Source organism: Indicator indicator, chromosome 10 (genome assembly GCF_027791375.1).
Source record: "Indicator indicator isolate 239-I01 chromosome 10, UM_Iind_1.1, whole genome shotgun sequence".
NCBI lineage: Eukaryota > Metazoa > Chordata > Aves > Piciformes > Indicatoridae > Indicator > Indicator indicator.
This window is the reverse complement of record NC_072019.1, coordinates 8,584,191-8,599,150: the sequence shown is the minus strand read 5'-3', so window position 1 is coordinate 8,599,150 and position 14,960 is coordinate 8,584,191.

Genomic DNA, 14,960 nt, shown 5'->3' with positions numbered 1-14,960 from the left:
CAGAATATAAAGTAGCACTGTTTCTGCAAAAAGGGACAAATGCTGAGAGTATGCTACAGTATGTGAGGGCTGAGAGTATGCTACAGTAAGTGAGGCAAACACATTGAAGCAAATTCTTAGAAACCTAGCTCCACATTGTTTTTTTAAACAAATCAAAGAGTTTTCAGAAAGCTAATCATACAAGAAGGATGAGAGGTAATGATTTTAAACTGGTATAGGGTAGAATTAGATTAGATACTAGGAAGAAATTACTTACTGTGACGGTGGTGAGTCACTGGAACAGGTTTCCCAGAGAGGTTGTGGTTGCCCACTCCCTGGAAGTGTTCAAGGACAGGCTGGACAGGGCTTTGAGCAACCTGGTCTAGAAGAAGGTGTCCCTATCCATGGCAAAGGGATTAGAACCAGAGGATGTTTAACGTTCCTCTCCAACATAAAACATTCTATCATAATACAGAGAATCACACAGAAAATCACACAGAGGACATATCTGGTTGGAAGAGACCTTGAAGATCATCCAGTGCAACCTTTGACCCTGTACTGAAGGGTCAACACTAAACCACTGTCACTAAGTGTCAGGTCCCACATCACTTGAACACCCCCAGGGATGGTGACTCCACCACTGCCTTGGGCAGGCCGTTCCAATGTTTGATAACTATTTCTAGCATCTAGTCTAAACCTCCCCTGGCACAGCTTGTAACCATTTCCTCTAACCTTGTTACTTGTCATCTAGGAGAAGAGGCTGGCCCCCTCCTTGCTTCAACCTCCCTTCAGGTAGTTGTAGAGAGCAATAAGGTCTCCCCTCAGCTTCCTCTTCTCTAGACTGACCAACCGCAGCTCCCTCAAAAGCTCCTCCTAAGTCATGTGCTCCAGGCCCTTCACCAGCCTTGTTGCCTTTCTCTGGGCACGTTCCAGCACCTCAATATCCTTCCCATAGTCAGGGGCCCCAAACTGAACACAGTACTCAAGGTGTGGCCTCACCAGTGCTGACTGCAGGGGGATGATCGCCTCCCTGTTCCTGCTGGCCACTGTGTTTCTAACACAAGCCAGGATGCCATTGCCTTCTTGGCAACCTGGGCACACTGCTGACTCATGTTCAGTTGACAATCAACCAATACTTGCCAGGTTCCTCTCCAAGTTGCAGCTTTCCAACTGCACATCCCCAAGAAGACACAGGTGCTTTCTCCCCAAATCCACACAAAACAGAACAATCAGCCAAGAGCTCATGAATCTGAAATATTTATTTCCAAACAGAGAAGGTGGGTGGTATGGAGGCTCCCCTTGTCCACGGCTGTGGGAAGCATCTAGATGCCTATGGGACCATGGCATGGTACAGATTAGAGCTCTGTGTACTGGATTTCTTGTCTTCAGGTGAATGGCTTTGTTGAAAGCTGCTGAGATTTCTGGCTGATTAGCAGTGGAGGGAGGGTATTGGAGTGATCCTGTTATTATTTAGGCTGCAAAAGACAGAATAAAACCCAAAAGGAGCAGCCACCCTTGCTCACCATGAACAACCCTTTCCCAAAGCTCTGACAAGGTCTTGATTCCTTAATTTACTGTCTTTCTGGAAGGTAAGGAATCTCTCCAGCTGTGTGGTGGAAGACTCGAGTGCTCCGTGGTCCAGTCCTGTCATGTTGTTCTATATCTGTAAAAATCAGGATAACAAACAAAGGGAGCAGACACCCTGGCTCACGATGGGCAACCTGTGCTCAAGGTTCCTTCAGGGTCTTGATACCTTAACTTAGTGTCAGTGTCCTTGTAGAAGGTAGGGAATGTCTCTGGTTCTGTGGCCGAGGACAGGAGTGCTCCATGGTCTGGTCCTATTGTGTGGGTCTACATCTGTAAAAGGCAGGATAACAAACAAAGGGAGCAGCCACCCTTGCTCAGCATGGACAACCCCTGCCCAAGGCTCTATCAGAACCTTGAGTTCTTAACTTATTGTCTGTATCCCTGTACTTCTCCTGGGTGGGTGAGTCAAAAAAGCCCTGTAACATGGCAACCACCACTGCAATGTTCTGTCTGCAGCCAGATGACCACTGCATCACCAAGAGTTCCACAGCTTATGGAAAGCCTAGCCCTTTGCTGTGCAGGGAAACATGGCTGTCACTGTTCAGCCTTGCTAAATACATTGGGGTGCACCAAACACCACAACTCATCCCCTACTCATGATGTTTAGGAAGTGTTCTTGGCTTTCTCTGACTTCCTTTTAACACAGAGCAGTTACTCTAAAACAACCTGTAATTCTGGATTTGACTATTACTCTTGCTAAAAGCTGCCTCAGGTTTACATCACTCAGAGCAATATCCCCAGGTAGCCACATGCCTCATTTGTCCTCTTCCCAGCTCTGTTATCAGCTGAAGAAGGGTTGGGCTTTATTGGATGACAGGCTGAGATTTACCTAAGCCCTACAGGAGAAACTGAGAGCCATACCTGCTATATATGTGTTGTTTTCTCTGCTTGTGTCTATGCAGCAGAGAACTCATTAGTGACTCTGTCAAATTAAATATGCTGAGAAGTGTTAAATTCAAGCTGAAAGTCTCAATAGCTATGACATTTAATATAGATTTTATTGATAGCATACTAGATACCAAATAAAATATCTGAGTAAGGATTAAGCTTCAAGGAGTCAGAATCAACTTTGGTACTAAAATATTTGAGATGAATGAGGTAATTTGAAGAGGATAGAGACTGTTTCTCCTGTGAGGAAACCATGGACACTACAATAAAACCCCCCAACCTTATTTTTATTATCCAATATAATTGAATGCCAGAACAGTGTATAATATGATATAATATGAGAATCTCTCCATTATTTTATATTATGTCAAGAAATAAATGTATTTTTTTTCCTTTTATCTTTGTTGTCCAGTCAGGACAGCATTGCTGCCAACAAATGGGGCAAAAATTGGACAAATTCCAGTTGCAGATAGAGTGTCATTGTACACTGATGATACTTTTTGAAATATATTTTCAAGATGGGGCAGATTTTAGAGAAAATATTGGATACAATTAGGGACCTGTTTATCTTTCTTGGCAATTTATTAGCTGTTCTAAGTGGAAATATTTCCTCTATGTCTCAAGTGAAACCATCCCAATTACAGTATTCCAGTTAGATATTAGTGATAAAACTGGGTAGTAATGAACATGATGAATAGAAAGGAAATTCATTATTTGCCTTTTTTTTTTTTTTAGTTCTGAAAAGACAAATAGAATTTTGTATCAAATGAACAGTTTCACTAATCAGTATTATAATTTAATAAATTGTATCTATCAGCCTATGTCTTATTTAAAAGGTATTTTGTTTCGTGTATATTCAAACAAACTCCCCTGAATGCTATAACAAGCACACTGTATTTCCCTGAGTAGCGAACAAAATATACACATTTTTTTCAGTATTGTGATAGCACTGAGAAGCTTGACTCATGGAACCCACTGTGCTAGGCATACAAAGTGACACTAGAGATTAAAGAGAAGAATCATGAAAACCAAAAGCAAGGTCTTGAGGAGAAAGCAAAATATGTAACTGTGTTTCTCTGTTTAAGGTTTTCTAGGAAGCAAGCTGCCACTAAAAAGTGAAGAACTGGAGACAAAATCTATTTTCATAGTTATGGTTTAAACAGAACCAAAAAGAGATAGGAAAGAAGTATAGAATTACTTAAAAAAAATAAATCTTGACCTTACTTTCTAGTACTACTAGAGGCTACTTTTCTGAACCTAGGGTAGGTACTGTTTCTGTTTGGACCAGCCAAATGTAGCATGCTATATTGCTAACAAAGTGGCAATATGTATTATGAACAGTTTGGTTAAAACAAGAAGTGATCTGAGCCTTTGGCCATCCTTCAAACCAAACTGAACTCAAACCTTTGGCATTTCAGTTACATTGTCTTCGGCCTTATCCTACATTTCTCATGGTATAGTGGCAAACTGAAATGCCCAGAGGTCTGTATTCAAAAAGGGCAGCAACAGGCACCTCGCCACTTCCTGCTGGACTGTGGATTTGTCAGAAAAAGAAAGTTAGAGCTATGGGGAGGGGGCATTTCCTCCTTCAAGGCAAATATTGTTGGTAGGAAGAGGGCAGGACCTTTCTCCATGATGCACAATAACCTCCAAGGAGAGCATTGATGATGGATGACTGCCACACATTGAATGAATGTTGTTATGCCTTAAAGAAAGAATAATTCCACACTCACCTTGAATTAACAGAGAGTTTACTTAGTTTGGATACTGTAGACCTAGTAAAGATTCCACTAATAAAAATACCAATATATTTTATATATTCAATTAGGTCTAGTTTCAAGGAAATCAGCAAAATGTTACACAATCATTTCTCCCTGGATTAAAGAAATTCAATCAAATTTATTTTCCCAAATAAACCCAAGACATTTTCAGTTAGTCCTAATAAAACAGAATCTGATCTGTAGCTTGTGGTAATGTATCTTTTTAAGCTCACGAGAAATATTGGCTGGAAGGATACCAGATATTCTGTGATTAAAAGTGTATTAATCACTTACTGGAGATTATTGAATGATTCAAGATGAATTGTCTGTTTATATCATTGATGCCAGTACGATTAATCCAAATCTCCTGCTAGGTTTAATAGGACAGAATTAGAGATATATCTCGAAACTTCTTGATCCACAGTTGCTGCGTCAATAGCTGTTGCATCCTTTAGCTGAATGAGTGAGGAAATGTTGTACAGAAAATTGAAGTATTTCAATAATATCTGGGTTATTTTCTCCACAACAACAGAGTTTATATAAATTGTTAGAGATATGACAGATTGGAAGGCTGGGATGTTGCAATACACACAGCACACAGACACCTTTTCTTTTCTGAGTAGAAGTATTCTACATATTGAGTGAAATACTACAGGTCTTAGTCAGATGCTATCAGAAAACCATTAGGATGCTGATGTGTGGAGAAGGAATACTTTATTTGTGTGAGTAAGAGCTTTAGTTTTAGACACTAACAGCCTAAATCTGATCTTACAGCACACACCTGTGTGTCAGCTAGAAGCTAAAGATGGATCCATAAGAAGCATACACATCTACATGTTTATTAAGTTCAGATTCAAAGACATTATTGCCTTATTTCCTGAATCAAAATTTTAGAACAGACTTGTACCTAAAGGATGGGACAAGCAGTCACAAAATCTGAATTTTGCTTCTGTCATCAGTCTTGTGCAACTTAGAGCACAGCTTAACAATTAGTGTCTCTCTTCCATAACCTCTAACACAAAGACTGTAAAACACTAGATGCATGGAAGTAGGGTAAGCTAAATTGCTGATATTTGTAAAAGATTTGGAAACTTCAGGACCCTTTATAGAAGTATTGGTGGCTATGTGATAAATTAAAGGGAAGGTCATGTTACTAGTGAAGAGGCAAAATTACTGATGATTAAATATTCAATTATTGTTGCTATTATTTTCATGGAGTTTAAGCTCATTAAAAGAATAAACTACAGATTTACTATAAAAATATTAAACTTACAAAGATTTTACATAAATTGGAAAATTTTCGTGCAGAAAGTTCAGTGTTTGTACAGAATTACAAAATCTTAAGTCAAAGACACAACTAAATATTAGAAGTGGTGTCCTCTATGTCATGTTAATGTTACTGCTTCTCTGCATTCTTTTGAGGGTTGAATTTGTACTTTTCTTTAACGCAGTTATTAATATTTTTTTATTGTCAAAATCAGAATTGATTTACTTTTGAAATTTAGTTTATTTTGCATGACTGCTAGCATCAGACAAGATAACAGGATGCTATTGACATTGCTGAAAGCCAAATGTAGATTATGCCCACTTATTATCTTGAGCAGCCATGCAAGCTAAGCTTCAATGAGTCCTACACAGGGTTATTCATATATTCAATATTCATATATTAAATCTGACATTCAGTCCAGATATTGCAGAAAAAAAAAAAAATCACTTTAATCTGATTTCTTGAAGAACAGTGGTTTATATATTAACAATATATTTCTGCTTATGTTTTTCCACCCAAAAACTTTTGATCCATTTGGCCTAACAAAGGTGTTCTGTATTAGATGACTATGAAAAAATGAAGGAAAGCTTCTGTATGTGCCTTATGACTGCCCCAACTTGGAGAACTTCATGGGATCCTTCCTGACATAAACTTATATGTTGAAGATCTAGATGGTGCCTTTTAGGGTTTGTGTTTTGTCACCACATTCCAATAAACCCCATCATCTTTGGTAGAAACTGAGCTGCAATGATGAGCATGAAGGAGAGTTCTCTTTCTTGTAATAATCTCAGAGAACAAGGAAACTTTTGTACATTGTGTGTCATAAATTATAACATGAGCAAACTATTTTGATCTGTGGAAACCAAACTACTTAGTACAAACTTAGGATCAATGTTTTGATACAAGTCTCATTAATATATTTTAATGTTTGTGATGTAAAAGATAAATATCAGCCAAGTTGTTTATTTCTAAGTGTTCCAATTTCAGGGAAAAATAGATTTTTCTTCCATTCACTGCTGATACAAAACCTCTAGTGCAATATACAACAGGGAGGGTCAGCTTAAACAAGCTAAAAAAAATACAACATGGCAAGTATTCTGCGTGTCAACCAGTGTTTTAAGAGGGATGAAGCTCTCTTATGCTAAGCCCTGAATCTGAACTGAAGACAACAACTCTGTTACTATGCACCACTCTGGCATTATTTCTGTTCTGTTAATATTCTTCTGCAGCATTTTATAATGGCAGGAATGTATCACAGGGGTCAGGCCTCTGGTTAACTCAATCTCATTCAAATGACTCCTGAGTATATTTATATTTAAAACAGAGCTTTCCTAAAGCTTCATTTGAAATTCTTTTATGAAGGGATATAATTTTCCTATTTCGTTCTGTTAAACACAGAGAAATATCACATAGAATTTACTGCTATCAATATGTGCAGTAAATCCTTTCATATTCTCACTTAATCATTTGTATATTTTAGGAAATTAATTTAGTCAAATGCTCTTTAGCAGTAATAATTAATTACAGAAAAGTTCATTAGATAACATGTACGAGTTGCCAAAATGATCATCATGATGTTCTTTTGACAGAGTTGTTGCAACACAAATGTTCACACATTTTTAAGCAGACATTTCACCAGCACGGGACAAACTGGCCATAAATCTGCATCTGAAGTTCTATAAATTGCAGATGCTCTAAATATCATTGAAATATATTTTACTTTCATTAATTGTATAGTTATGGTTTGTAAATGTATATTTAAATACTGTATAGATTATGTTTGCAGTGAAAAAATCGGTTATTTTCAAATGCCAGCAATTTTCAAAAAATATCCTACAATTTGTCCACAGGAATCATTTCATTTACTAATCTATCAGTAAACTGAAAAATCATTCTTATTCAGAAAGTCTGAATATTGTAACAGGAGTGGCATGACTCATAATTGTTGCTGCCTGGAAAAGGATAGCTTTGTAGTCAGGGCATATGGCTTGGGGGAAGCATATTCAGTCACTTTGCCAGAGTTTTCCTGTGGTTTGGGTAACTGATCTTGTCTGTCTATGGCTCATTCTTTTATTTATAAGAGAGCAGAAAGAGTTTCCTTTTTGAAATATTGTTTGCTGCATTCATTTATATTTTGGGGTGGGGGAACGCCATTATATTTTTCTCCAAGACTTAATAAATGGAGGCCATATCCTTGGTAGAGGCTGTTAAGATACTGTTATGCTATATAGTAATAATTACTGCTTTGACAAAACTATTATTCTAACTACTCTTTCTGATTCTTGAAAACACTGCTGGCTTTTGAGCATCCCATGCTCCAATCAGGTGGATGAAAACAGAACTGAAAAATTCAAAATGAACCCCTGCTAAAACTGTGAGGAGTTTTTCTACTTCCCTTTCACCAATGCTTACTCTGTTTCCATATGTTTCTGAGTCTCATATGTGCAGATAAAGCCTTGATTTTCTTTGAGATGTTTAAAAATGTTTTTTGATGTTACATTAAAATGTGTCAATTATGTTGGAAGATAGTGACAGAGTATAATCAACAGAGCTGCTGAAATTGTGTGTGAGCAATAATCTGTAAGATAACAGAATGATTTTTTTGGACCTTTTACAAAAGCTAACAAAATACGAACATCCCTGAAAGATCATTAAAAAGCTCCAGAAAGACAGGTAGGTGTATCTCAAGTTTGTATCAAAAATTACCAAAAGACTGAAAGATGTAGGCATGGACTCATAACAGAAGAGGTTTGCCTTGAGTGAGTTGATCCACTTTTTTTTTTTTTTTTTTTTTTTTTTTTTTTTGACTCAAATCTATATAGACTTAGAGCTGGGAAACTCTATGTATCAAATTTGCCTGCAGCATTCATTGGAACACAAAGAAAGCCAAATATATTTGGCTTAAACATGTAATGCTCCTTCACAGTATAGTGGCAATTTCATCTGTACTTAGATTCTGGAACTGCTAGAACTGGAAACTTAGTATATGAGTTTCCCTTAGCTCACCCACCAGAGGCAAAGATACATCGTGGCTCTTCAGTGAACATTTTGTTGTATTAGAAAACCTTGCAATATCCAGACACAACATGGAAAAATCAGACCAGGGAGAGTTTTTTGGCTCTACAGTTTCTTGCTTTTGTTGCTGTGAGTCAGAACAGTTAATTGAGTGTAGTTTTCCTTTTGAGATGTTTTATGGTCCTGCAATGTTGTTTTTCATCGTGGAGTCAGTGTACTGGAGTGCCAGCCAAGAATAACAATTAGCTACTTAGCCTGTCCAGTTCTTACTCAAACTGGAGTGTTAGATCAGCCTTTCAAACAATGGTGAAAATACCTCTATTACAGTTGGGGCCTGGTTCAGTAAAAAGGGTCACAACATCTGCATTAAGTCATCTTGCTAAGTCTTTCACTTTTTATTACACTTCTTGTATCATCCCAGCATCAACGTGAGGCAACCCAGCAGATTTCAGGTGCTGATTTCAGTTTTCTTGGGAAACTGCCCACGTTCACTCACCACAATGATAGCAGATGAAACTGAATCTGTCTGGGTTTTTAAAAAATCTCAAACGAAATTTCATGATCAGGGTTCTAAGAGTATGTCAGGCATTCCCTTAAAACACACCCAGGAGAAAACCCTGCAGTTTCAGCGCTTTCTAAAGAGTGGATAATGCTCACAAATTTTATATTGTTCTTCTCAGATTATATTTGATAGAACCCTTTTCTTTCACTCTGGAAGATCATCTAACATTGATAGTTCTGGTTAATTGCTATCATCTTTCATTAGAATTTTTCTGTCAGCAGCTGTTGTGCAGCAACTGTATGGACCAAGTGTCTGATTTGAAATAGTAAAATGTTTCTAATTTGAAGTGGTAAAATGTTATAAATCCTAATTATTTTTAAAGTATTTCATTTTTTATGTAGAAACTTGGGAGAAGAGAAAGGAAAAAAAAAAGTGACTAGGTAGGAAAACGAAAAGATTAAATCTGCAGTCTCCTAAGGAAACATATTGTGCATAGTTGGGATTCAACTATCCCAGCTGCTGACTGAGTCTACTTAATTCAGCTTAAAAAAAACCCCAACCCTACACAAGACTAAAAGCAAAATGATCACTTGGTTTATCAGGTCTTGTCCTGCCTGACAAGTAAAAGTTCATAAATTTTGCAGAGTGAAAACAGAGGTAAATGTAGTTGTATATCACTTTCTTCTGGCTGAAGACAACCTACTCTTACTCCCCCTGAGCAGAAAGCTCTGTGTTACTGAGCAACTCTTTTGATGTATTTCAGGAGCCTCTGGTTGCCAGTTACTGGTTGAAGATAATGATCAGCTACATTTTCACCTGTTCCTCTTCCACCTCCGTGAAGTTTCTAGTTTGTCCAATTAGGAGGCTTTGCCCTGTCCCCTATAGGCAAAGGATAAAGCAGCAGCCCTTCCACTAGTGGATTAACACTTAGTCACCGGTTTTCCAGGCTGCATTTTGACTGAATGTAGCTTATTAGAAAGGAATGCTTCCTTCCATCTTTGTTTGGATTATGGAAATCTCACTTTTGGTCACCAAGCATCCTGTTGGGATTCACTCATGTGATTTTTCAAGGTAAAGGCAATTTCTTTTAATAGAAGACTGTGATTTGTAGAAAGAATCAATAACAAATAATACAAAGCTCAACATGCTATTACAATGCCAGCCTAGTTACAAACTGAATTTAGAACTTCTAGCACAGGATTCTTTCATGTGTATTGAGCAGATTATGACAAAATTTAATATCCTAAGCCATATTTTCCTATATGATGTAAGGAGCCCTGATGTCTGTAGATACTAAGCACTATTTTTGTTAGTGGTACACAAAAACCTGTGTCTAGGACCTTTTGGAAAATACCTCTATCCCTGTAAGTGGTCACTTCTAGGAATTTCACCCCACTAGACTATGGGTTACCCATGTTACTGGAAGTATCTCATATCCATTTGTGAGCTGGAACTTTTTTTGTGCAGGATTCAATACTATTTGTTTTGTATAGTAACAGAATTTGTAAACAGCTCTCTACTTCTAACAAATTAGTTAAACTCTTAATGAGTACTGCAGCAATGAATCCATAGAGAAGGATGTATTTATATTGTTACTAAATTAATAGCATCATCAAAAAAGCTATAAGATATGTAAAACCTACAATTATTAACATCAATCACTTCCATAAGATGGCAACTATATAGAGCAGAGAGGAACCCTCAGATGCCCTGAGGACAAGCTTCACAAAGACAGGTGCTGATAATGAAAGGTATGCCAAGATTGTTTTTCAGAAAAAACAAGATAGGAATTTCTGTGAGAAAATAAGTTTTATGGGGGGATTAGAAGGTGATAAAAGCTGAATGTGGGGAGAACATGAATTGGCTCATTGTAGCCTCAGGAAGGGGCATTAGAGAATGTAATAAAGAATGCAGTAATAAATGACCAAAGGAAGAATAAAAAAAAAATCCAAAAATGAAACTGAAGAGACAGATTTATTGTGTGAATTATAATAAAGTTTTGTGGGACTTCAAACAGGAAATTATGGTGAATTTGGTATTGTTAAAAAAATGATAAGAAAATTGATAAAAAGACTCATGGAGTGATTTGATATGATTGAATCAGAATAGCTGGAGATAATTTTTTTTTTTTGGTGGATTTTTTTATACAAATACTCCCAGGAATGAGGAGATAGGTGAATAGAGAAAAGGCTAGTGGAGAAGGTTTTATTAAGCTAGATCAGTCAAGATGAGAGGACACACAATGACAGAACCAAATTTTGGCACCTGGCATTCTGAGACGAGACTGAAGGTTGTGGATGCTGGACAAGAGAGAATACCAAAGTTATTCCAGCTAAATTTATTGCAGTTTCCACAAGGGCTAAGCATTTTTGGTTATTATTATTCACTACTTCATTCCAGGAATAAGGTTCATTACATATGTTCACCACATAGCTGCATAGGTAATGAAAATTATATGTTCCTCAGAAAGGCTTTTTTAGGAATGTGCACAGCATTGGGTCATTCCTTCCCTTGAGAAGGGAGGATTTGGTGAACAGCACAGAAGCAAATCTTGTACAGCAGGCTTAATCTTTCAGGTTTTCTTTCTTTCTGTCTTCAGCTGTTGAAGTTTTATATTTTCCCCACCCCTGCCCCACAGGGAGCAGGAAAGAAAATAAATGTATGCTCACCTTGGTGAGGAACAGCAGGTTTTGAGCCAAATTCTTTCTGACCTTCATATTCATTTGAACTACTTATGCCCACAGAAGGCTGGATATAAGGATCATGGATTCAGCAAACAGAGAAGTTAATACCATGTTATTTCATAATGCATATTTTCTTTCATAATCACAATGAAATATAGGAAATCAAAAGGTTGACCTAGGTCTTATGAGTCATAAGCACAGTACAGTCTACACATATGAAGTGTTTGTAGTTTTAAAAGTTCATGTCTAAGTTTTAGGTCATATAGATGATATTTTTCTTTGTTGAAAATGTGCACTTGTGTAATGCAAAGACGTATCTCTGGTGCTTGTGAAAAGTGCCAGAATGACAATTCTGCAGGGCAAAAATAGGTCAGATCCGTGCAGAAAGTACAACTTGAGAGGCAGCATAAAAGCTTCTCCTGTCCTGCTGTATGTTCCCTGTTGAAAGCGGACCTGGTGTAACGCTTCCAATGAAAGACTTGACTTTTACATATACACTAGGGTGTCTGTAGTGCTGGGGCTGTAAGTGCACTTTTGGCAGAAGCCACAGATCATCCTTACTTTTCTGAGACAATTCAACACCTATTTCACTGAAATCTGGAAAGGAAATGAGAGAAGGAAGAAAAATGCAAATATGAAGCAAAAACATTTTTTGCTGCCTCTTTTTTTTTCCCCCACTAACTTTTTTTTTATTCCTTGTTAATGCTAAACATGGTGACATTATGTTCACATCAAACATGTGCTGTAAAATCGCTTTTGTCAAGCATTTTGCTTGGCAGAAATTTAGAGGAGGAGGTGCTGAGCCAAGAAATGTTTCTCCTTTTCTCCCCAATAAAATGGAGATATCAAAAATGAATGGTATCTGTTCATTCTGTTGCCTCCACCTGTGAGGGACTGTCAGTTTTTGGACAGTTTCAAGTGACCAAGGGGCATTTGATAGGGGCCAAAATCAAGCTTTAAGAAAAGATGCCAAAGATATCATACAGCTTCTAATAGCACATTGCTTGATGGAACAAATCAATGACTTTCTGATATCTAGGCCATTGTCAGCTAGCAAATTTTTGGGAGCAAGGACAGTCTCTTCATTCTGTTGGAGCACACTACCAATCCTAATGTGTGGCAAGAACCAAAAAGACACTAGAGCAAGACACAGTAAACTGAGAAGCTGTATGAAAAATCAGTTGTCATGCCATGCCATGTATTAGAGATGTCTCCTTTCCTCTACTGCTATGTGCAAACACATGAGAAGAATTACACACCTCTGTGTGACTGGGAAGGCTGTTTCATCCAGTGGTAATTTCTCTGGAAAGGGACATAGAACAGGAATACTTGTTAACCCATAGCTGGAGAGGACAAGGAGAGCAGTGCCTAACTCATCTCACATTCCTGCAGCAGAATCATAGAATCAGTCAGGGTTGGGAGGGACCGCAAGGATCATCTAGTTCCAACCCCCTGCCATGGGCAGGAACACCTCACACTAGATCAGGCTGGCCAGAGCCTCATCCAGCCTGGCCTTAAACACCTCCAGGGATGGGGTGTCAACCACCTCCCTGGGCAACCCATTCCAGGATTTCAACACTCTCATGGTGAAGAACTTTTTCCTTATGTCCAGTCTGAATCTCCCCACTTCCAGAAGCAATGGTACCTGCCTCCAGGGACATCCACAAGGCTTGCTGTGGCCTGACAGGTGTTTCCAGATTATTACAGCCTTATGACAATTTACACAATCCTAAGGAACTTCCTGACTGGACAAATCAGCAAATCCTGACAATGGAAACTCAGAGAGAAGCTCAAATAAATACCTTTTATTGGCAGCATACCTGAAAATACCAGCAAACTGCAGCTCTGAAACAGATGTGTCTTCTGTGGACGAGTGTAGGGTGAAATTTTTATTGCAATTACCTAGAACACAATTTTACATAGAGTTGTATTTCACTCACGATGAGTATCTGTAATATATATTGCAGTATTATTTTCCTTTAGGGACCAACTGTCCTCTCCATTGGTTTCTCTTCCAAGCTTAAAAATGCTTATATTTAGCCCCCCTGAGGATTCCGTTTAAACACATTCACGGTTTTCAAAATATTTTGCAGGGCAGATTATAGCACCTGAGTAATAAAATCACAATTCCCATTTCTAGCTGAGTGAGAAGAAGCTAAAACATATTTATACTGAAACAGTGTGAGGAAAGCACATATTACCGTTAAGGAGTAATAATTTAAGTGCCTCCGTTCTATCTGGAAGCACAGACTCATTATAAATAAAGATAAACAAGTGCAATATTAAAACCCCAACCATTTATTCTTTTTTAATGGACTTTTAAGCAAGTTTCTCTAGTTGTTGATGAATGTAATAAAATTAAATTAAATTAAAAGAAATGTCAAGAAGAAAACAAATTTAAAATTAACAAAGCCGGCCATAAATTCGCAATTACTTGTCCATTAAGGGTCTTGAAGAAAGTTCATTTCAGCAAGTATAAAATTGACACTATTGGAGATTTAGCAGGAACAATTATTATCATTGCAAATTACTTAAACTATTAAACTGAGAATAATTCAGAAATATCATTAGCAGTCAAAATACGTTAAAAAACTTGTTTTCTTTCTCCTTTGTTTAATTTAAAGTTAATGTCTGCTTATTTTCACACAAGCAGAAAATGCTGATAAATAATTCCAGAGCATCCTAAACATCTCCCCTTCACAGCGAGCTTCTAATTTGATCTCAGGAGACCCTTCTTGGTAGCTGAATAAAATATTTTCATTTATTCCAGAAGAGCCTACATCACCATGCATTCCTAATCTCACGTTGCTTGGTAATGCCACTAGATGAGGTCCTCAGCAAATCATTAAACGTGTTCAATAACAATGTTACAAAACACCAGAGATTTGCCCTTAGCGAAACAAGTTTTTCAAACGTGTGGGAAAACCACCCCAAACTTTAATAAGCTAGCTTGAGTTTCTAGGGCGGTTTCAGGGTTTTGGGATTTTAAAATTCTTGGTGTGCGTACTAGTAGAACAAGGAGACTTCAACAGAGTGTCAGAGTGGTTTTAGAACGCCATGCTTTCACCTCACAGGAAAGACAAGTGATATTGCTTTTCTGGTAGGATCAAAGGTTTTGCCTTGGTCAGCTCGCTGTGTCCTGTCCATGTTCCCTGCATTTGAACAACATAGCATCTTTCAAAATTTGAAGATTTAACCTCTCTCAATCTTTCTAACAACTGACTGTATTTCCTGATGATATGATAATGTAAATGACTTTCTATGGAATTCATGAATCA